Source organism: Urocitellus parryii, chromosome 8 (assembly GCF_045843805.1).
Source record: "Urocitellus parryii isolate mUroPar1 chromosome 8, mUroPar1.hap1, whole genome shotgun sequence".
NCBI classification, from domain to species: domain Eukaryota; kingdom Metazoa; phylum Chordata; class Mammalia; order Rodentia; family Sciuridae; genus Urocitellus; species Urocitellus parryii.
The window spans coordinates 90,583,428-90,609,366 of NC_135538.1; the positions used below are offsets into that span (position 1 = coordinate 90,583,428).

At 31.7% G+C, this 25,939-nt stretch overlaps 1 protein-coding gene across 1 annotated transcript in view; it reads left to right on the top strand.

Annotated features, from left to right (window-relative positions):
- The window catches only part of Eys (EGF-like photoreceptor maintenance factor), a 1,574,159-nt gene that overhangs the window by 107,036 nt on the left and 1,441,184 nt on the right, over positions 1-25,939 (top strand).

The window sequence follows — 25,939 nt, forward strand, 5'->3', positions numbered from 1 at the left end:
ATTGTATATCCTCTTCTGAGAAGTGTCTGTTAATGTCCTTGGATCATTTATTGATTGGTTTTTTTGGGTTTTTTTGGTGTTAAGATTTTAAGTTCTTTAAATATCCTAAAGATTAGTGCTCTATCTGATGTGTGAGGGTTAAAAATTTGCTCCGAAGTTGTAGGCTATTTATCTCACAGATAGTTTCTTTTGCTAAGAAACTTTTTTAGTTTGATTTCATCCCATTTATTGATTCTTTAATTCTTGCACCAAAGGAGTCTTATTAAGGAAGTTGGGGCCTAATCCCACATGATGAAGATTAGAGCATACTTTTTCTTCTATTAGTACCAGATTCTCTGGTTTAATTCCTAAGTCCTTGATCCACTTTGAGTAGATTTTTGTGCATGGTGAGAGATAGGGGTTTAATTTCATTTTGTTGTATACGGATTTCCAGTTTTCCTAGCACCATTTGTTGAAGATGCTATCTTTTCTCCAATACATGCTTTTGGTGTCTTTGTCTAATGTAAGATAATTGTAAATTTGTGGGTTAGTTTCTGTGTCCTCTATTCTGTACCATTGGTCTACCAGTTTGTTTTGGTGCCAATACCAAGCTGTTTTTGTTAGTACTGCTCTGGAGTACAGTTTAAAGTCTGGTTTAGTGATGCCACCTGCTTCACTCTTCCTGCTAAGAATTGCTTTAGCTATTCTGGGTCTTTTATTTTTCCAGATGAATTTCATGATTGCTTTTTCTATTTCTATGAGGAATGCCATTGGAATTTTGATCAGAATTTCAGTCAATCTGTATAGTGCTTTTAGAATATGGTCATTTTGATAATATTACTTCTGCCTATTCATCTTCTAAGGTCTTCTTTGATTTCTTTCTTTACGGTTCTGTAGTTTTCATTGTATAGATCTTTTTTCTGGTGAAGTTTTCTGGTGAAGTTTTTTGAATCTTCTAGGTATAAATCATATCGTCAGCAAATAGTGCTAATTTGAGTTCTTCTTTTCCTATAAGTATTCCTTTAATTTCTTTCATCTGTCTAATGGCTCTGGCCAGTGTTTCAAGAACTATGTTAAATAGAAGTGGTTAAAAAGGCATCCCTGTCTTGTTCCAGTTTTTAGAGGGAATGCTTTCAATTTTTCTCCATTTAGAATGATGTCAGCCTGAGGCTTAGCATAGATAGTCTTCACAATGTTGAGATATGTTACTGTTATCTCCAGTTTTTCAAGTGTTTTGAACATGAAGGTGTGCTGTATTTTATCAAATGCTTTTTCTGCATCTCTTGAGATGACAATAGATGCAGAAAAAGGCAACTTAGACTGTGAAAATGAAATCTGACTAGGATATTTCAAAAATAAAATATTCCTTATTAAGATATTACTAACATACAAATAACATCTTAAACAAAAAGAGAAAATAAGTTTATTTGAGCAATATATAAAAGTATTTCAAGACCAAGAAATATTTTTTGGCTTAGGATAAATATTCTCTCAGATTTCTAGAATAGTTATTTCAGTAAAAGACAAATATAGGGTCATCTAACTAGACAGAGATAAATAAATAAATATATAAAAAATTAAAATAAATAACCACCTTTATTCATGACACAAATTCAGGAAACCATTGACAATGATAAACTTCTTCAATCTGATAAAAGCTACCACAGACTTCCAAAGGTAGCATAATACTTATTGGTGTAAACATGATTTCTTTCCCCTTAATGTTGGCATAGATATTAACACTCACTGATATTATCCAAAATTTTTCTAAAATTTTCTCCCAGTGAAAAAATATAAAAAGAAGAAAATATATATATACATATATCTGTATATGTGTGTGTATATATATATACACACACACAAAATAAAAAACATAAAACATAAATATAAATGAAACATCACAAAAATAAGTAGGATGATATATATATATATATATATATATATGTAATATTCACAAGAATTCTATAAAAATGTTAAAAATGTTGGATTACCATATAGAAACTAATATTTCTACACTATATAAACAATATGTCAGAAAGTGAAATTAATATTGAACAGTCCTAAAGCTTAAATTAAGCATGATTTTGATATTATAAAAAAATGCTTCAGAATAAGTTGAACAAAATAGGCCAAAACAGCTATATTAAAACTGCATAAGAGTAAATAGTATAATTAAGTAAGTTTTAATTGCATGAAAGATTAAATATTTTTATAATCTTTTGTCTTCTTAATGTAATTCCCAAGCATTTTGTAGACATTGGCACACCAATTTTGAAATGTATGTAGAATCACTTATAAGGTGTTACATACAAAACATTATTAAAAATGAAAACAAATCTCTAGGATTTTTCCTGCTTGATTTTGAATGATACTTGAAAACTAACTCCTATAAAGAATATAATGTTGGCAAAAGTATAGACTAAGACATCAGAGGAACAAAAGGGATAGTTCAGATAGATAAGCAGGGAAAAGTTTATAGATTTCCAACAGAAACACCAAGATAGTTGAATTGAGAGAGGAATGTTTTCTCATCAAATGGCACATGAGAAAAATGAATATCTACCTTTACCTCAAACCATACACAATTAATTTGAAATGTAGCATGGGCCTTAAAGTTACAATCATGAGATGTGTAGGGAACAGAAATAAACAGAAAACATGGGATGGTGGCATTTCTCAGGGCTTTGCATCAGGCACAGATTTGTTAGATAAAGCACAAGACAATTTGTTAATTTGATTTCATTAAATTTAAAAACATCTACTCATCAGAAGATAGAAAAGAGACAACTACAATCAATTATAAAGCTTAATTTACATAAAAGTAAACATAATCCAAGTGGGTACTATTTACTTGAGCTTATCTTAAACTTCATCTTTATTTAAATAAAATGATGAACAATATATTATCAGGGAAAAATTAACCAAAAAAATTTTTAATACCCATACTAAGTTCATTCAAAATAAACTTTAAGAGATAAAATTATAAATTATAACATTTTAATAAGTTTTAAATTGTAAGAAAAATACAATTATCATTTTGAATGAACTTATAAATGTAAATTAAGAAATATATGAGGGAATAATGACAGAAGCAAAAAAAAAAAAAAAAAAAGATAGAGAGAGCAGAATAATTCCAGGTCAAAATTCTAAATGTGATCTTTAATTGGCTTACCAATGGCAATGATGATTCTTTGCCTCAAAGTCTTTATGGATAGAAGTTGACCATACCAGGTTCAGTGTGCAATCATTGCACTGATTTTTCTGGAATGAGTTATACTCAAAACATTGAACCATGGCTCCCAACTCTTTTGCCAACTCATGCTCAAATGCATTTTATTTCTAGTCCAATCTTTTTATTCAAAGACCTTTTAATGGGAATGTAGATGCTCATCTGAGATACTTCCCAAGTATTTCTAGGGAAATTTCCTAAAGGAGGCAGAACTGGCTTAGGAATTTTTATCTACTCAGACTCAGACTTTCCCATATCTAGCCCTAAAAAAAAAAAAAAAAAAAAAAAAAAAAAAAAAAAACACCATAAAGAGTCAGAAGTCTTTTTTGTTCTTAGATTCTTGGAATGAGATGATTATCCATTTGTATTACATTGCATTCATCAAATCTTCCAAAATGCTGCCCCCTAGGACAGCACTATAGTAGACTGCATTGTAGTAATGAGTGAATAAGTCTAGAATATTAGTTTAATTTTAGCTCTGTAATATAATGGGCCATGTCTATACCTGATTAGTCAGCAGGAAATTAATAATCCTCTGTCATAGTGGGGTGTATTTCTGGCTTCATTTAGAATTATATGTATACTTCATTTAGGATTAATGTATACTATATTGTGAAGGTTTAAAAAGAGAGAAAAAATAAAATTAGGCAATAAATTTTTATATATTAACTTTATATAAAAATTCAAGTGTGAGTAAATATATATTTACAGTGTTCACATTGTCTAAAATTTTATTTCCTTTAAGGAGGCAATATGGATATATAATATTATTATCTTCATCACAAAACACAAAAGTATATAGAAATTAGATTTTTGTTTCACAGAGGAAAATGAGGCAGCATTTTTCACAGAAAAAAATACAACTTGGAATAAACCTGCCTAATGATAGTTTAATAGTATGTAAAATTGTATGATTTGTAACCATTCAATATCTAGAAATACCTAAAGTTAGTAAAAAGATTCATTAAACATGATTGGCAAATGTTTACTATATTTTATTTATTTTAGAATAGAAGTATCAAATTAAGCAGGAGGAATGGATAAAAAGAATATTGTATCAAAAAATAGAGCATGCCTCCATTTGAAGAATGTTTTTGAAGTTTATTAATGATTGTTGAAAAATGTTCAAATTAAAATTCCCAGTGGAAAATGGCTGTATAATGTTAACTCTAATTTGGTTAAACATATATACAAATATTTATGTCTTTATAACAAAATACGATAATTTTCATGTATTTACTGGAAACTGAAAAGTCAAATGTCATGGCTAGACTCCTCCTCCATAGTTTATCCATTGTTTTTCACCTCCCAGAGTGTTGCAGATATCAGGAATTACTATATATGGGAAGACTAGTCTTCCCAAACAGCAGAAGCTACAAGGCAGGGGGGGGCAATTAGGGAGAAAAGGTAGTGTACTTCTGATGTCATCATCTCTATAAATGGTTCAGGATTTTGTAATTTTTAATTATCACAACATTTATTGAAATGGATTATTTGATAGAAAAAAATACATAGTTTCTAAACGCTGTGATTTACCTTGCCCAGACACAAATTGAATCAGTCAAGGTCACAGAAATAAGGATCCAGAGATAAATATGAGGAAGAATAAATTTGGAAGTACAGAATAACTCTGAGTTATTATAAGGAATTTAAATAAGATCAAGTTTAATCAAAGTTTTGATAGTCAGTGAGGCCTGGATGATATTTATATTATGCAGTTGTATGTAAAATTTTCCAGAATTAAATTTTAAAAATGAATGGTGGCTTTCTCTTGTTAATGAGTTGAAATTATAACTATAATCCACCCAAGTAACTTTCCTTTTTAATATACATTAAATTGAAGTCCTATGAATACAGCAGATGCTTTAATAGAGTTAAAATCAGGAACTTTATATTTGTTATGGTTTAGATATTAGGGTCACTGGATGCTTGGCTATTACTTGAGATGGTGGCAGAACTTTGGGTGCTGATTCTGCATGATGCAAGATACTGGAGTTAGGGGTTCATGAAGACTTCCACCAAGATTTCAAAGGAAGGCTTAAGAGGCTAGGCAAAGCACAGCAGGGTCGGCCTCCCTGTGGTCATGCCCTGTGAAGGCAATACATGGAGATGTGAGGAGAAAAATCAAAGCTGCAGTGGAGACCCCCAGGATTAAGAAATGCCAGTGGCGTGGAATATCCACTAATGGATGCTGCAGGAATTGAATTAAAACAAGTCAACAGAAAGGCCACTTGGGCTGCAATACAAAAGGTCACAGGAGTAGAGCTACAAAAGCCTGTTGAACAGAACATAACCTACCATGCACCCCAGATGCTGGACTTGAAGTTACAGGACTTGTTGGCCCAGCTGGATTTCAGTTAGACTTTGAACCCATCCCCTCTATTTCCCTTTTTTTCTGAATGGAAATGTTTCTGTTGTCCAATCATCATGTGAGCTGTGTCCCTCCACCACACTCTTCTGCCTTGATGTTCAGCCTCACCTGGAGTCCCAAGAAATAGAGCCTATTGTCCATGGGCTGAGACCTCTGAAACCATGAGCCCTCGAATAAACTTTTCCTCCTCTATAATTGTGCTGGTCAGGTCTTTCAATCACAGCAGCAAAAAAAGCTGACTTTAAAACAATATTAAGTACAACAGTTGAAAAAATTTAGGTTAGAACCTTTTTAATTCTTTTGTATATTGGATATTTGTAAAGTACTTTTGGTTTTTACAGGAGCTCACACTATGAGATTGTCTGGAGTCTCAGAGGAGACATTGGACTTAAACTTTTGGGCAATCATGGAACTTTTGTGACTCAGGAGAGGCGATGGAATCAGAATTACTCTGTGAGGTGTGGGCTGGCAGCTAAAAGACCACATGGACACAGAAGTAATTTTTTTCTCAAAGTGGGGAGTAGGGAGGGTGAATAGCTCTGTGACCTCAATGGTCCTCTTCCACACTGGAAGGCAAAAGAGTGAGTACACCAGGAATCGCTTTACTTATAGGGAAAAGGCAACAAAGGATTTTTGATAGAATATTCTACACCATGTAAGGCAGGGGATAAAGTTTCAAGGGAGGTTGCCCAATCCCACTGGGTAACACTCAAGTCTAGAGCTGACACAAACTTCTTTGCTGAAGTGAAGGTGAAGGCTACTTGCTTCACACAGCATGGGGAGTGCAGTGCCAGACTGATACCCCCTTTACTCAAATCTAACAGTGGATGCTTAACTCATGGGCAGGCAGCCTCCCACAAGTGTGTTCTCCAAAAGCTCAGGTGTGAGACAATGCAACAAGGTTTAGAGGAGAAATGATTGGGTTGTGAGAACCTTAATGTAATCAGTGAATTAATCCCCTGAGTGGAAACTGTAGGCAGGTAGGGTGTGGCTGGAGGAGATAAGTCATTGAGGGCATGGTTTAGGGGTATGTATGTGATAGCTGGCATGTGGAGTCTCTTTTTGTTGTCTGATCATCATGTGAGCTGTGTTCCTCCACCACACTCTTCTGCCATGATGTTCAGCCTCACCTGGAGTCCCAGGGAATAGAGCCTATTGTCCATGGACTGAGACCTGTGAAACCATGAGCCCTCAAATAAACTTTTCCTCCTCTACTATTGTGCTGGTCGGGTCTTTTCATCATAGCAGCAAAAAAGCTGACTTTAAAATAATATTAAGTACAACAGTTGAAAAAATTTAGGTTAGAACCTTTTTAATTCTAAGCCATACTTTTCAATTTGACTTAAATGTATCTTTTTAATTTTTTTTATTATTAAAGTAGTATAAGGAGGCTGAGCTTATTTCTCTCTCTCTCTCTCTCTCTCTCTCTCTCTCTCTATATATATATATATATATATATATGCTTCCAACTTATAATAATTAAAATTGTGCACATCATTAATTAAAATATAGGTACTGTGTGATTAAATACCATTTATTATACCTTATATCAATGATTGGAGATTTATTTCAGAGTTTTAGTGATTTACTAACAACTTTACTTACTATTTTAACTTCAGTAGATGACATGCATGTTTAGACACAATATCTTGTTTGTGCCTTTTATATTTTATGACTTCCTAATATTATGACATAATTGTTGACTGCTATTTTTTGTACCATCAGAGAAAATATTGTTAGAGCTTTCTACAAAGCTGCTTGGTTGTCATCTTTTACATCTTCTTTTATATCTGCTCAGGGATGCAGATATAAGGATTCAGCTTATGTTTATCTCATCCTTTTAAGTCCTCTTTATAGAGGAAGGCTTCATTAGAAAATCAACAAAAAAAAAGCAAAATCTAAAAATCATCTAATTTAACTTCACCATCTGCTTTATTTCTGTCTTCTGTTTCTATCCTCCAGCTATTTTTTGTTTTTGTTTTTGTTTTTAACAATTATCTTTTGTCAAGAGCCATTCTTGGGTTGCACATGGGACACCACACATGGAAGCCTAGTAGATATAGACAGCTGGTGTCTAGGTATGACCAGTGGACATTTTCTGTGGTCAATTGCCTAGGGACAATGTGAATCTCTTTCCCACTCTGCTGTGGCTCATACAGCACCTGAGATGGATGTGATTTGCCAAGATGTCAATCAACCTGCTGATTGGAAGACATCACAAGCAAGACTCCACCCTTGAAATTTTATACCTACCTTTGATATACCCCTTTAAATAAATCACCAGAGCCATTTTTTTCTTTGTCTAGTTTCCAAACCCATGTATACTAGATCTCTCAGGGGCTTTGCCTATTGTAAATATGTTTCTGAGTGTTTGTGTTTTATTATTCACTAATTATTTGAGATTTTAAGTTTTAGGGTGACTTAGATTCTCCTTGACAGGAAGAAGAACCCCCCAATGAGATACTGGCTGTCAACCCCTGATAATCTTCAGCAAGAGTGATTTACACAGAATTATGCTGAAAAATAGTAAAACTCAAATTAGAATCCCATTTAAGTATAATTTGCATTGGGGTAGAATTAGAATTAGTTGTAACAATTGAAAATTTAAATAAAATATCTATTATTGTTTCTTTTTGTTTTTCTCTCTTTTTCCTGCCAAAATTCCCCTCCCCACCAACATATACACAGAGGAATTTTAAGGCTCACATAATTAAACTCTACAGGAATGAAACTATGTATTCTTTTTACCAGAGGCTTAATGTCATCATTTTCTTCCTTTTTTCTTTAAAATAGCAACAGTGGTTTCCTTAAAGTTCCGGGAGAAGTTAAATATATTCCTGCTTTGGCATTTGTTTGAATATTTTTACCCAAGTTTACAATTTTTAGGGTTCTTCCATCTCTTTAGGTATTTTCTCAAATATGCATTCTCAGTTCTTCTCTGGACACCAATCTAAAAATGTTAAATAATCCCTTTCAGCCCACACATGTCATTATTTCTGTTTCTGGTAATAATTTGTGCCATCTGGCTCCCGTGTTTACAACACAGTTCTCAGGTATCCTTTTTTGTTGATTATTAAACTAGTTAGTATTAAGAAGCTGAAATGTAAGCATTTGCTTCTTCCTCCAGAGAAGACACCCAAATTGCTGCAAAAGCAAATCACTCCATATGGAGCCAATGAAAACTTATTAATTTGGAAAGATTCTTCAATGGTGGAAGTACAGATTCCTTAAACTAAAGAAAGGTGACCACTCCTTTAGTAATGGGCTAGTTAGAGTTAGCATTAGTAATCATTACAGTCACAGAAATACATGGGATTTGGATATAGCAGCATTTGGGAAAGGTAGCAAGAATTATGTGATGCATAAAACACCACACATATCTTTTTACTTATTTATTTTTCCTGTGTGGTACTGGGCATCAACCCAGGGCCTACTGCAGGTGAGGCAAGAACACTACCAACTGAGCTATATCTCCAGCCCCATATATATCTCCTTTATTTTTTATAAATAAACATAAAAGCCAACTGAAAATAAGCACATTGGGTAAATTAAATGTGTCATGGACACCCAAAATATTAGTGTATGTATCTACATAAAATCACAAAATCTAAATTCACCGTATAATCAACTGCTAATGCTCATATTAAATATAAACACAAACATCCTGTTCTGTCAGCCCAAGAAATGCATTCAAGGCAGGCAAAATTACCTTTGAGAATACACTTAAGATTTTTTTCTCCAGAAAGTATTTGGATACTTTCTTTAGGCTTTGGTATATGATTATTCACATAGATTGTGCTGGAAATCACAGGCATCACTGGGGAAGAATAGCTGGGGTCAGACAAAGAAGAGTCTTGGAGAAACCCAGTTGATCTTGTCCCATTGGTGACATTTGGCAGTATTTAGAGATATTTTTGGTTTATCACAAATAATACCTGTTACTGGTATTTGGTGAATGGAGGCCGGGTTTGCTGCTAAGTATCCAGCAATACACAGAGCAGACCCCCACAACCAAGAAAGATTGTGCCTAAAATGTCAATATTTATGTGACTGAGAAAACTTATCTTAGAAGAAATATAGACTGGGGACACTAGAAAATAATATGATGGGTAGAAAGATAAAATTCATATGACCTTATGAAAGTTCAAGAACACTACTTATGAAAGCTTCTGTTTTGTATTTGAACCAATGAGAGCTTTCCCATTGGGAAACCTTTTCCTGCTTCATATAAGCCCTGAATTTGACAGGTACATATAGTTGGTTAAGTCAAGTTACTTTCCTGTTATTTGCCTTCTTTTGTTGGAACAAGACTGTACTGCTTGGTTATAAGCTCTATGTCTCAGTCCTTTCCTCTGCCATGCTCACTTAAATTACATATTGAACAACAATTTTTTTATTAGTTGTATCATTAGGCATTCAGGTCAAAAGTTTGAGAATTCGTTTTAAGTAGAATGAATCAGTCTGATAATAATAGCTCTAATTGCCTTATTTTTAAGGGGAAGAGGCAGAAACAGGATTCCAGATTCATTAAACTTAAAATAGCTAAATCAGAGAGTCACTGCATTGCTCTGATACAACTTCAGTAATGCCATGTGTTCAGGATCCACTTCAATTGTCTCCTGACGAAGGTCTTACATCTCAAAAATAGTTATTCCTCTTCTTTTTTCCCCTCAGCGTGAGCTAATTACCAATGAATTTCTTAATCTATTTTATTATTTTAATGGTTTGACCTGCTATTGTACAGATTCTTGGCAGGGAATCTGACTCTGTCTAAGTAGTACTTGAAAGTGAGCAGCATCCTCAGACTAAATCTTGGAAGTTTTTTTCATAGGCTACTTATTTTTTTTCTTTCGTCAATATTGTTTAATCCCTTGAATTGCTGCCATATTGTACATAAGCAAATAACAACTTCCTTCTAGTTGGAAGAAAGTATTCAAATAACACAAGATAATATATTTCATAGGATTCATGTAGAATCACCTTTCATGGGCAAACTCACAGAGTGTTATCTGGGACCTCTTGATCTTTCTGAGGCAGCAAACAGTAATTATGTAATAGATATCCACAAAATAGATTAACAGAAATTAGTCACTACATATATACTAGTATATTTCAAGGTTTTTGTGCACAGAAAATTTGTAGGCAGAAAAAAAATACCTGGAGATTAGCATGTGTAAATCACCTGCTTTACAATGAGTGGTACTTCATAATTCCAGAAGTTTTCTATTGATATGATAATCCATACCAGTTATGAAAGAGGAAAAACTAAGAGACACTAATAATGATGAATTTGTAAATTTCTCTCAAGATTTTAATTTTGTTTTCTGTTGGTATCATCATCCATTTATTATCAGCAAGCACCAAAGGAGTTGCAAGTATACATTTTATTATTTCTCTTACTTATTTTCAGAAGAAATTTTAACAGATAAATTAAAACCACTTACATACAAAATATCACAGTTTAATACTTGCAAATTAGTGTAATCCTTATGAATATTTGAAATACTTGCATTAAAAGGACACAGATATAATAGGTTTAATCGATTTGGAGAAAACAAAGATCCCAATATTTCTTTATCAATGCCTTAACAGAAATGAAATAGGAAAAAAAATATTCATTAATAAAGTTTTTACCAATTATAAAACTTGCTTCTCTTATTTCAGGAGAAATTGTTAGTCAAAGTCTTAAAAAATACAGGGCGAAATTATTTATGGGGTTCTAATTGATAGCATACTTTTGATACTAAAGATAGAAATTCTTCTCCCAATAAGCTCTTTCACAGGAGTTAGATGCATAGTATCTGATCACACTAAAACTAGGGGATATCACAGCTAGGTGGGAAACAGAGTGAGGGCAAAAATGCCGAATGTCTTCTTTGATATAAGGGGGGCGACTCAAAACAGAGCAGGGAGGAAGAGCATGAGAAGAAGATTACCATTAAACAGGGATAAGAGGTGGGAGGGAATGGGAGAGAGAAGGGGAATTGCACGGAAGATGGAAGGAGACCCTCAATTTTGTTATACAAAATTGCATATAAGAGGATGTAAGGAGGATGGGAAAAAAAAGAGAGAGAGAAATGAGTTACAGTAGATGGGGTAGAGAGAGGTGATGGGAGGGGAGGGGAGGGGAGGAGAGGATAGGAAGGGGATAGGAAGGGCAACAGAATACAATAGACACTAGTATGGCAGTATGTATAAACATGGTTGTATAACCAATGTGATCCTGCAATTTGTACACGTGGGAAAAATAAGAATTATACCCCATTTGAATCAAATGTATGATATATGATATGTCAAGATCATTATAATGTTTTGTGCAACTAATAAAAAAAATTCTGGGTAGGGAGATTGTGCTTTACTGAACAATGGCACAGAGGGCCTATGTCCTAGTGCCCAGAACCTATCAATGTTATATAATATGGCAAAAGGGAATTTACATTCCCTTCATGTGATTAAGCCAGGGATCTTGAGTTGAGGAGATTATTCTGAGCTGTCAAACTTGATGTAATTGCCATGGTCCATATGAAAGGCCTGTGTGAGGATTCCCGGAAGGTAATGAGATGATGAAAACCAAGAAGCACAGATGATGTTCTTTGGAGATAGAGGAAGGTACTCACATTCATCAGACTCTAGGCCACCAGTAGTACCTGAAAATGTCAAAGAAACAGATTCTTCTCAGAGCCTATAGAAGGATCCAGTGGTGCTGACACTTTAACTTTAGCCCAGCGAGACTGATTTTGTATTTCTAATCTCTAGACATGTTAATAGAACAAATATTTTAAAACATTAAGTCTTTAGTAATTTGTTACAGTACCAATAATAAACAAATGCACAGGAGTTTCAAAAATTACTTTTGAAAATGTAAACTTGCTAGCTGAAAATGAACGAAGATCTCAAACTGAACACATAAATATGAATATAAGTTTGGTGGGAAAACTCTACTTTAAAAAGTCAAAATATGAAAACCTGAAAAGTCAAATATAAACAATTTATAATTAGTGGTCATTTTTAGATTTAGTTGAGTTTTAAGGTTATCTGTCTAATTGATATAGTAGATTGAGAGTAGATCAGGAAAAAACAAAAAAGTAGCAAGATGGTTTTTTGGTTCTATATGTCAGAACAATTCATTCACTAGGTTTAATTCACCATGTATTAATTAAAATCCTGCTTTACATTTGCATGGTTGACATATTTAGTAGATCTATGTGTTAATTACTTAAGGAAACATCAACCAGGAAGATCCAGGAAGGTTCATAAACCAAGATCACTTTTTTTTAAAACATTTTACTGTCCAGTTACTGAGGAATAATGCCTGTTAATTCTATAACCTATATGTTTACATATGTCATTAACTTGTCATCCATTCCAGGACACATGTGAGAATGGATTATGGTCCTACCAGTTACTTGGCTTAAAATAACAGATATTAAACTCAGTCTGCTTAACTGGTGCTCTTCCCCATAGGGACATCTAGAAATTTAGAAAGTGCAATTAACATGATTCTGATGATATTTTTAACAATGATAAAGTAATTTTTTTACCTTGCACTTGAAGACCAACAAAGCATTGATTAAAAATAAGGCAATCCATATCACAAAGTTAGATTCACATATAATTTGCTATAGAGTCAACATTTTTTTTCTTTCTATTTTGGTATCATGGTTTGAATCCAGGGGAATTTAAACTTGGAGACACATTCCAGCCCTTTTAAAGTGTTTTTTTTTTTAATTATTTTTATTATTATTATTTTTTTAAAATTTGAGACAGGGTCTCCCTAAGTTGCTGAGGGTAGCTTTGAACTTGGGACTCTCATGCCTTAGCCTCCCAAACTGCTTGTATTAAAGGCATGTGTGACCACTCCCAGCAGCCAACATCTCATTATAGATTCATCACTGGTATTTCAGGTTAACTAATTGTCATTTCTATTCATAAAACTTTGGCAAAATGTGTAGTGAATTGACTTTATGGAACATGTATGTGTACTTTTTATTAAAAATCTCTTAGCTTTCTTTTTCCTTCTCTTTGTGTCATGTCACTGGTAAATCTCATTAAAAGAATATTTGAAAAAATTAGGTTATAGAACCGCTGTACCTCAGGTGCATAATGCTGCAAAGACAGAACATAATCCTACCTCAGGTAGTATCTCAAACCAAATTATAAATAAGAGGGGTGGAATAGAGGAAGGGGATTACTGGGGAGGAAAAGATACAGGAAAAGAAAGGAATTGTGGAGGTGAACAAATTATGCTATGTACATATATGAATATACCATAGTGATTTTTCACTTATGGTTTTCTATAAAGCACTAATTTTAAAAGCTTTAAATGAATAAAAGGAAGATATGTAGAGCAAAAGAAGGGGAACGGGGTAGGGAGGAGGAAAGGGAATGAGGAAGTTTTGAGAAATAAAGAAGAGCAGATTACATTCCATGGTTATATGATTATGTCAAAATAGCCCAATATTCTCTATAACCATAATGCGCTAATAAAACAAATAAAACAAACAACAACAACAAAAAATCAGGGCTGGGGATGTGGCTCAAGCGTTAGTGCATGGCGCTGGGTTCGATCCTCAGCACCACATACAAATAAAGATGTGTACTCCAAAAACTAAACAATAAATATTAAAAAATTCTCTCTCTCTCTCTCAAAAATAAATAAATAAATAAATAATAAATAATTAAACAGATGAAATTTAAAAATCTAACATTAATTAATCAAAGTTTAGATTTAATAATAGAATCAATTAGTTACTGAAGAGAGATTGCTGCCTTAAATTTACAGTACACACACTCTCTCGCACACACATAGTTACATAAATCTGTTTCCTGTCTCCTTTATAAGCTCCTCATAATTCTTTCCCACCTAAATCTGGGATCAGGCAGAAAAATTGTGAGAAGTAAGAACTGCAGGCAGATCCATGTCCAGAGCAAGAATCTCCCAAGGTCTTGAAACAGGAGGAATGATGTTTGCTTCCTTTTACCATTGTTGTTATTGCATTTCGCCTATGGTTACTATTGGTAAATCTGAATTAGTCTTTGACATCTGTTCTAAAGGTAAAAAAAGGAATTTATGATTATTTGTCATTTATTAAGTGTTTCCAACCTGAAATCCTTTTTTATTTTTTCTTAGTTTTCTTTCACAGCTGGTATTACTTTTGGAAGAATCCTATCTGCATAAAAGTTCCTTTTGACAATATGCACATGACCAGAAATTCTTAAAATGAGGCTCAAAGTTTAATGATGTAATTGTATTAAAAATGGTCACCCAAATTTTAATCTGAAGAAAAAGTTGCTCTTCCTATTTGTACAGCATTTATGATCATAAATAAATAAATGTTTCTTTTTTAAAATTAGCTTTTCTTTTCTAATTGGTCAGGCATTTATTTTTAATACATGTCTCCTATCACTTTATTAATGATATTGAGAGCTTGGTGGTGTTTTCCAGGGTGAATGAGCTGAATCTTCAAAATGAACCAGAGTGACCCACAGGAGTACCTTGCCCTAAATTCTCTCATTAAAACATATGATATAAAAGTTACATACAAGATATATTTGGAGGAATTATAAAATTACCTAAAGTAACATCAAAGAGAAGGAGAAAATGATGAAATTTTGTATTTTTAGTACACTCCAACTTGACTTCCTTTATGAAGGCTAAGAATTAAAATATAAAATATGTATTAAGATCATATCCAGCAATGAAGTTAACTATTAAAATAATTTTTCAATTCATGTAAGATCATTATATTTAAAATTTTTATTTATTTTGTATTTCTGTATTATTACTTCACTATATCTAAGATTATTTTCCTTTTCTCTTTTTTCCCCAGTACTGAGGACATAGCCTAGGGTGTGCTGTATCACCAATCTACATTCCCCAGCTCTTGCTAATTTGCTAATTTGACACAAGTTCTCCTACATTTCCAAGGTTTTCTCAGAGTTTGTCACATTTCTGCCTCAACTTTGTGACATTCCTGGCTTAGTCTCCTTAGTAGTTCGAATTATAGGGTATACCACAATGTCTAGTTTTGATTTTTTTTCTACTTCTTGAGTAACTTAGTTTTCAGATTGATACTTTAATTTTTCTTTAGAAAAGGTGTGAAAATAGTTTCCAGAATAAACTCACTCTTATTTTCAACAGTCAAGCAACCAGTATCAAACAATTATGAAAATGGTCTGATCTGCATTTAGTTTCTAAATTAACTTTCAGTGGCCAAACATTTCATCATTTTCCTAAACTTCTACATGAATTAAAAATAAGAATATAATTTTAACACATTCCTAACTTCAGTAAACTTCATTCGGCAGGATTGCTTCAATGGGTCTATTCTAATATGAAGCAAAATAAAGCCTAAAATGGGTTTTTTAATTATATTTTAATTTTTTAGGCTTTTTGAGTCAAAGACCAAAAATATCATGTTAACTTCAATAAGTTTATTAGTAGCAATAACTCCACAATCAGAGAAATTTATCAAGAAAAATGAAATTAATATGCTATATAAGCTATGACTTTTAAACTTGAAAATATATTCTAAAAATATATTCCATCAGACCATTTTCATAATTCTTTGAGACTGGTTGTTGAAAATAAGAGTAAATTTATTCTGAAAAGATTTTTACATACCTTTTCTAATTTTCTTTTAATTTAAAACAATGATAGGTTGTTAAAATATACATTGCATTTATTAGATTTAAAACAAGTCTTCAACAAAGAATAAATATATCAAAGAACAAGATAGCACAAATAATACACATACAATATAAATATAAAACAGAAATTTTTAACAAAATTTATATATTTTAGAAGAGAAAGGAAATGCAATACATTTTCAGTAATTATAGATTACACATGCACATTTATTATTATATGTGTATAAAATTTTACTTTTTATTCAAACAGTAAATTATGTTTAGGCATATTTAACTGGGAATATTCAATTTTGTAGCATCTTGAATTAATTATGTCCTTGAATTTATTGCCTTTAGGAATTATGACTTTCTTTTGGGGGGGATGGGGGGGTGAGGGTATCTTTATTTCAGTTATGTCTCAGAGAATCAGGTAAGTTTCCCCTACTTTGTGTCAGGCAACTAACACTGTTTTCTTAGAGCAGACTTATACTGAATACATATTTAATAAAGAAGTGATCCTGGATAGAATGGTTATGTTTTTAAAGGGAAAGAAAATATTTAGTGATGTTGGTAGCAATGTTCTCTTCTTGTTGCATTACTATTGAAAACAAGGAAAATAGGGAAATAATAGGCTTTCTAGTCATTAAGAATTGTCCACCCCTTCCAGATGTGGTGGTACATGCCTGTAATCCCAGCAGCTCAGGAGTCTGAAACAGGTAGATAGAGAGTTCAAAGCCAGCCTCAGCAACAGGGAGGCACAAAGCAACTCAGTGAGACCCTGTCTTTAAATAAAATACAAAATAAGACTGGGAATGTGACTCACCACACCCACCCCCACCCCCCCCCCCGCCAAATTGAACACTCCTATAGGATATCACAGAGTTTGAATAATGATTTATTTATTCAAATAATTCTGTTAAATGTTATGTATTGCACCATACTTATGACAACTATAGTGTTTCCTTAATTTCTTTCATTATTATCAAAGAATGGGAGTAGACTTTATTTTTGCTTTTTGTTTTGAAGAGGAACATTAGCTAATGAATCACTGTAGTGTAACAAAAGCCTGTCCACCTTATAATTCAGTAAATTAAACTTATCCACATGTGACTATTTCTACATCTTCTAACTTGTTTCAAATTTTCTCTGCAAGGAAATTTAGAAATCAATTAAATATGATGTGTTTGTGTAAAAGAAAACACATTGAATAATTTGAGTTTCTCTTATTCATTCAGCTCCACATACATCTTTATATATGTAGAAATATGCACCAAACTTTTACTCTGTTGAAAGGCATTGTTTAAAATAATTTGCTTAAACTATATATCAAAGACTACACATCAAAGACAAAAAGAAAATATACCCCTCACAAAATTCAAAGATTAAAAAAAGATGTAATAATTTTGGAATTCATACCTGTAGACTTAAGAGAGTGTTTTATAAAATAAAAATGTGCGAGAGACAGGGCATTCTTTTTTTTTTTTTTTTTTTGAGTTAAGAATAGAGTTTACAGTCACTTTGTTTTATTGGAGACTCACTTTCTTTAACATGAACAGTAGAAAAGGAAAAATAAAATACGGAGCATGTAGATTTGTGTGTCACCCTTGGGTATGAGCCATACTAATCTTCTCCATGTCATTCAAATCACACTTGTAATATGCTCCCAACTCTTATATTCTAATTTCTCAATGCTATCTTAAATTCTTCCCCATTGATCCAATGTATGGTATTTGAATATACAAAGTACTTCATAGATTGCAGCATAATTTAACAAACTAGAGCTCAATTTTTAAGTTCTCATTACTTTCTTCTTCAAAGAAAAATTCAGTGATAGCAAACACTGTTGGTGATTTTTCAGTTATCTTCTCTTTGTACTTTGAAGACTAATTTTTTTTTGTCCTGATTAGAATTTTGTGCAATTCAGATGATACAAAAACTATATTTTTGAGTAATTAATATGGGTACTCTTTTAAACTCCAATTATATATATATATATACTATATATATACACTATATATATGTCTCATATATATATATATATCCTATATAAATATCCCATATATATTAAGTGAAATTTCTTCAAAAAACCCAGAGGGATTTTTTTTTTGTTTACCTTGGAATGCATCTATACTGACAAAAACAAATAATAAAAAATGAGAAATACCTCATTATATATACTGATATATATTTAAATAATATATAAATTATATACATAAATATATACATATTATATAAATTATATATTGCATATATAATTTATATATATACTATATAGACATTATATAAATTTTTAAGCCATTTGGTTTAAAAAAATTTATGGAGCACACCTTTTATACCTTTGTTCACTTATTACTCATTTTTATTTTCTTCTCTTTCTATACGGTCTGCTACGATGTTCATGTTCAAAATTACTATGCACAATTGTTTTGGCTTTAACCAACAGCATTCTTTGTGTTTCTGTGTGGGAGTCCATAATGTTATTTTTCTCATGAGTTAAATATAACAATTGTGTGAATTAATGAGCACTTCAATTAAAATACAAGTGACTAAATAGGATTAACAAAATGAAATGTCAGACTATTGTTCAAATATATCCTATATATATATATATATATATATATCCTATATAATATAATATATAAATATATATCCTATATAAATATCATATATATATATATATATATATATATATATATATATATATTTATATTCCGATCTATCACTCAGTGGGGCTTTAAACAATTAAAATTCAAGTGTTTCTTTAGCTAAGAGGAGATAATTGTTTTGAGTTTTATTATCATTTATTTTCATTATCATCTTTAGTACTATATTTTTTCTTTTTCCCCTTTTGTTATCTTTAATATGTGGTTGTTAAAAATCTGTTCAATTCTCCAAAATAACCTTTTTAAAAAAAATATTTTTTAGGTATACAAGGGCACGATATCTTTATTTTGTTTATTTATTTTTATGTGTTGCTGAGGATGGAACCCAGTGTCTCACACTTGAGAGGTGGGTGCTCTACTGCTAAGCTACAACCATAGCCCCTCCAAAATAACCTTTTTAAATTCTCCTACAATTGCCATCAAATTGTCTTTTCCCTATTGAGTATGGACAATGTCTTTGTTGTACTCTGCTAACCCTGTAACTTCTCTTATGCTCCATCCATTCCACCATTGCTTTAATTTAGATTCCTATACCTAATAAATACTTAATTTTTCTCTATTTCCTCATTTTTCAATAAACCCAAATTGCAGTAAATAGAAATAAATTCAGTTTCCTTCAAATTAATGTACTGAAATCACTTTTTCTAGAAACTATATTTATGAGTGATTAATAAGGTCAGTCTCTTGAACTCCAAAGTCTATTGTTTTACTAATAGTTAAACGTTTTATTTGTCTAATATTGGTTACTGAGATGAACTCCCTTAAGAAATGCAAATACCAAAAGTAGTTAATTACTATGTTTTTCTTGACATATAAAACATTAAATTTTTTTACTGACTAATAAGAATAATAGCTCTAGCTATTTTAATTGGTCCCTTAGCAGTGCATCCTTTCAGATTTACTTCCATCATTAGTACAAGAAAGCTTGTTGAATATGACATCATTGGATATCTCATTCCTAAAATATATTGATATTTCTGCCATTTTAAGTGTAAAATAACTTCATTATTTAAAATTCTTCAATGTTTCCCATCACTTCTTTCATTAATTTCAAACATGGTGATTCATCTCTGTGTTCCCATCTTCTCTCATTCTCTCCATTAGCTATCTCACTATTACTCATTTACATAAAGAACACATATGTTCCAAGAATTTTTTGTCAACAACACTGAATCATTGATCATACTGAGGTCTTTCATGATTTTGTGCTTTGTACATGCAGTTTCTCTTCCTAGAATATTTTTCTTATTCACATAGTTAGTAGTTTTGTGCTTTTGATTGGAAGGAAATCTCTCTTAGCTTTTGTGGTCACACAGACTGTAGCCGCCTTTCTGTTCCTATTGTATACAGCACTTGTATGTAGCACTGTCATCCCATATTGCACTACTCACATCCAAGATTTCTTGGAATGATATAAACACACTGTGAAGTCAGTTACAACAAGGATATTACCATTCATTTTTGTGTCCCATTTTCCATGATAGCCAAAGAACAGTTATGTCTTTGTTTCAATAAATGGTTGCTGAATTTTCACATTCAGCAATCACATAAGCATATAGTCTTTCTTCTGTCAACTATTATGACTAATGAAAAAATGAAGACTACAATGATGGCCTTATAAAATTTCCCAAGATATTTGAGAATATACTTTTAAAATCAGGTTGCTTGGGTCTTCTTAAAGGAAAGTTGGGTAGCTCTTAGGCTTCAGTTTGTATCTTTTCTGTCATTTTGCTGTTGTTGTTGTTCAGGTACATTTTTTTAGGTGCTACTCAACAGAATAGGATAAAATATGTTAATATTACTAATTTAAAAACTATATACAACTGATTTCACAATATTAATTTTTCCACAAAAGACTCTGAATATGAATGGAAATTGGACATTGATGTATGTTACCTAATCACTGTTTTACCATAGATAATTATGTTTTTTTAATCAGGTAAAATTAGATATTTTATTAGTAAATAAAATATTATCAATTCATATTAGGTAAAGAAGGATGAGTAAATAAGAAATGTCAATGCAAGGACTAATATATAAACAATAAGAAACAAGTTATACATAGTTATGTATTTCAGATTTTTAATGACTTGATTTCTGTCTAAGTCAATTAACACTTGCACTAATAATATCTTTATTGGAGAATAAAGAAAAATGTAAAATAAAGTAGAAGACAATGGGAATTGAATCCAAGCATGTAGTTTTATGTCCTAGCTCTATGACAATTGTGTTTATAAGCTTAACCCAACAATAATAATTATTTTTTGCCTCATTATCTGAAATACATAATGAAATACATTAATTATTTAGGCATTCACATTTTAAAAAATTCTAATGAACCAGGCATGGTGGTACATGCCTTTAATCCTAGCAATTTGGGAGGCTGAGTCAGGAGGATTGCAAGTGGTAGGCCAGCCTCAGCAATTTAGGGAGGCCTTAAGCAATTTAGAGACACCCTCCCTCAAAAGAAAAATAAAGAAGGCTGGGGATGTGGCTCAGAGGTTAAGCACACCTGGGTTCAATCCCCAGGAACAAAATAAAACAAACAAACACACACAAAATGAGATAATACTTTTGAATTTACTTGAGTAATGATGAGATTATATATATGTTAACATGGTCACTAACAGGAGAGAGGAGAAGTGAGATTCTTCTACCATTAGCATCTCATTAAAGAAATAAAGATCTTTCTTCTACACAGTTTTTTAAAACCAGTAAACTCCTCAAATTAACATAAATAGGATCACCAGGGAATGTTGATGTTGCTGTGTTCTGTATAAGCCATAATTTTGTGATATAGTTTCTTTAAAAGAGAAAATTACACAATGCTTAATATATCATGAAAGGCAGAATTACTAAAAGAAATGATTACCTTGCCTAAGAAAGGTGGCTTTTAAAATAAGAGATTAACATCTAACATTGCTTTAAAATCCTCTTCAGACTATCAGTCAAATTCAGTTTTCCTTTACAAAAAGAAAAGCCTTCAGGAAAATGACATTGAATATATTTGGTACATAATATGATAAACCAGTTGGATAAGGTTATAAATTTTTTTATGAATATGTATCATGTCTACCAAATAAAAATCACAAAAGTTTGCTAATGAAAAAATCTGCTGTTTGCTGATGTAACATAAACTGAAATGGATACAAGAAACAGATTGCTTTTCCTTTTATGGTGATTTTTCTTAATTCTTTTGCTTCTTTTCACTGTCATTGTGAATCTATTTCATCATTGTCGTAATTTCACTGTTTGCTTACCAAATTATGCTTCTTTTAAGCTTATTGAGGTTCAAAGTCAGTTCAAGTTTAGTTTTTTTCTTAATATGTGCCAGTTAATTAGTTTCCTGCCAACAATAAGATAGATGCTCACTTCCATATGCATATCAGTTTATACCACCCCCTGGCATGCCACTCACTATCAAAAGAAATAGGGCAAATGCTGAATTGAAATGATTTCTCTTTACAAGTTATATACATAAACTGAGAAGTTGAGGACAGAAGAATTAGTGCACTGCTATATGCCATGTATATTTTTATTAGCAATTTAATAAACACCTACTATTTGCTGTAATCCATGTGATTTTTATTTCCTTGCAAGAATATATTTTATGCACTTTGTAGGAAAAAGTGTAATTTAACTAATATGATACATATTTCAAATATGAAATTGTCCTGAGCAAGTGAATTCATTCCCATATAGTATAGATGGACAGCCTTAACAAGTATGTTCGGTTAGTTTATGCAATGGTAACTAAATGCCTTGCCCCAGCCCACACACACTTCAGAATCCTCAGAGAACAAAAATTCATTTCTCCTTCCCCTCCCATATCAATTGCAGCTCTGCTCCTCATCCTCTTTCATTCCTCATTTCATGATAATACTTTGAGTAGATAATCTATTTATAGCCATCAACCATCTAAATTTTCCTGTAGGAAAGACAAAAGGAATGTCCCAGGAAACAAGTCAAGTTAATCATCCCAGTTTTACTCTACCAAAAAAGGTGAATTTATTTTTTATAGTCATAGTTCTATTTCAGAGCTAAACGTTGAAATTTAAAAATTCTAAAGTGCATTCCCAAACCACAGGAGATTATCTTGTAAAAATTTTGTGGAAATTTAACGGGAAATAGTAGTATAAATAAGTATTATTTTAAGGCACCAATTCAAATTATTAATTTGAGGAGATTAAAAAATCAAATTAAGGGCTGAGGATGTGGCTCAAGCGGTAGCGCGCTCGCCTGGCATGCGCAGGGTGCTGGGTTCGATCCTCAGCACCACATAAAACAAAATAAAGATGTTGTGTCCACGGAAAAACTGAAAAATAAATATTAAAAAAAACTCTCTCTTCTCTCTCTTTCTCTCTTTAAAAAAAATCAAATTAAGTGAGCACTTCCATGCAAAACATTTGTGAGCAAACAAAATTTATGGAGAATGATTTATATTATTACATTACCTAAGTAAGATCACTGAGGAAATTTAGATATTGACAGACCATCATTCTATTGTAAATTAACTACAATATAAAAAAGAGGCCAATTTGAGAAAACTGAATTCAGCAAAGACACTTATTTAGTAATGCGAATGACCTTGAATCATTAAATTATCTTTTTATTTAATATTATAAGAACCAAGAAAATAGAGTTTTAATAGGCAACGCTTATTAAATTAACCACCATTTACATATGAATTCAGAATGATTACTTTTTTGCAGAATAGCAGCATTCTCAAAATTCATACTCAAAGAAAAAAAGAGTTGATTTATTTTTTTAGCATCTTACTTGAATAATGCAGCACTACAAAGAGAATACTTTATGAATTCGTGGTAAATTTCATAAATAGTTTTCTACAGCTATATTATTGAAGTATTACCAATTGTTTAATATCCTACACCATATGACATATTTCCCTTAGGAATATCACATGGAAATATGATATTTTCCCTTAGGAATATCATATGGAAAAGTAGTGTTTTTCTCAATAAAATAAAATGAATCCAGTAAAATAAAGTGAATCAATAAGAAAATGTAGAATGCTTTCATGTTTCCTCTTTTAATGTCTGGTAGTTTATTCATTCAAAAGCTTCTACTTTTCTAATTATAATGTGTCATTCATATTAAATTAACTTGCCTTAAAGAATGTACTACATATCTCTTTTCTTGCTATTACAGCAAAATGCATGTTTGTATGCATGTATATGTGAATTATACAAAAATACAAGTTATGAATGAGATTTCAGAAATAGAGGCAAAATGTATATCACAAGACTCCTAACCTTTATATATGGTCCAATAAAACAAATAGCCCCTAAGTGCCTGGAAATTTTTATGATTGAAGAAAATGTATTCATGTTTCAGTGATTTAAGAAAAATAGCAAAGGCTCCAATTTTCCTCACAAATACCTCCCTATAAACCCACACTTCACTCAAAATCACAATAGTTTCACTATATGCTCACATAGGATACAAGGGTCTAACCACACATAATCATTCTGACAACTGGAATCTTTGCTGGGGTACCTTGTTTTTTTTTTTTTTTTAATTCAGAAAAGTTGAGGTCTGCAGGTTACATTCTGATCAATAGGAAGAGTGCCCAGAGTATCTCTGTGTTTGGAAATCCATGTTTCTTCTATCAATTTGCTCCACATCTGTCATTAATGGGTGTTTGCTCTATCAGTATGTCTGCCTGTCTGTCTATCTATCTATCTAGACTCTCTCCTTCAAAGTTATTACAGGAGAATTGAAATCTTATGTTTGAATGGTTTTATGATCTCTGAGTTTGACAGGCAGAGATGGAAATTGCATATCTCATCCAGCTTCCTCTATTATTCTTAGCTTAAAAATGAATAAACAACAGCAAATAGAAAGTAAAACACCTAAGAAATGACTTATTTTAAGTTTAGTATTTGTTTTGTTCTGCTTTGTTTGAAATGAATAGATGACTCTATAGGATCCTATCAATATGAATAACACCTTACTTCCCTAAAATTTATTTTGTACAGTCATAGATTTAGAATGTATTAAGCTTTTATTTCTTCCATCACAATGACAACTACAAAAGCAATAAAGGCAGTGTTTCTTGACAGTGAAGACAGGTTAATTCTAAGCATAGAGTTTGATATATCTTAGTAAAAAGAGATGGGTTGAAGTTTTAAGTGATCCTAAGATTTTGAAATATATCACAGAATCATATTCTCTTAATATTCATTTATTATAATTAAATGAAAACTATTTTTCAGATTATTTCTTACTTTCAGTGTGATTCCAGTTAGTTACATGGTCACTTATTATGTAATATAGAGACTTATACTTTGAATCATCCTTTATTATGTCATTAGGAAATTAAGATTATGAATCTAGGTAGAAAGCAATCATGACTTGAAAAAATCAGAGAAAAATTTACTTAGCATAGCAAGGGCATTGAAGGGATTGTCCTGTGTTAATGATTCCTTGTGTTCCATGAATGAGTTATACTTTCTCCTGCTAAATAAAGGGAGAGTTTATTCACCGGAGCCTTGGAAAATTAACAATGATCATAAGGCATGCTCTAAATAGAATTCATTGTCCTAGTCTGTCTCCAGAATTAAAATTTTTAATGATCATATTTTTCTAAGGTTTAAGTAAAATCACATGTATTAAAACTTTAGTGATGACTTCAGTGTGACTTAAAAGGTGATTTATATTTAATTAATATAGTTGTAGGTATAACTACATAGGATCTGTATATGAAAATGTTGGAGATTATAATAAACAAAACATATTATTAGGAAATATTTCTTCATTAAACTTAAAATATTTTCAAATAATAAAGAATAATTTGAACAATAGTCTGACATTTCATTTTGTTAATCCTATTTAGTCACTTGTATTTTAATTGAAGTGCTCATTAATTCACACAATTGTTATATTTAACTCATGAGAAAAATAACATTATGGACTCCCACACAGAAACACAAAGAATGCTGTTGGTTAAAGCCAAAACAATTGTGCATAGTAATTTTGAACATGAACATCTTAGCAGACCATATAGAAAGAGAAGAAAATAAAAATGAGTAATAAGTGAACAAAGGT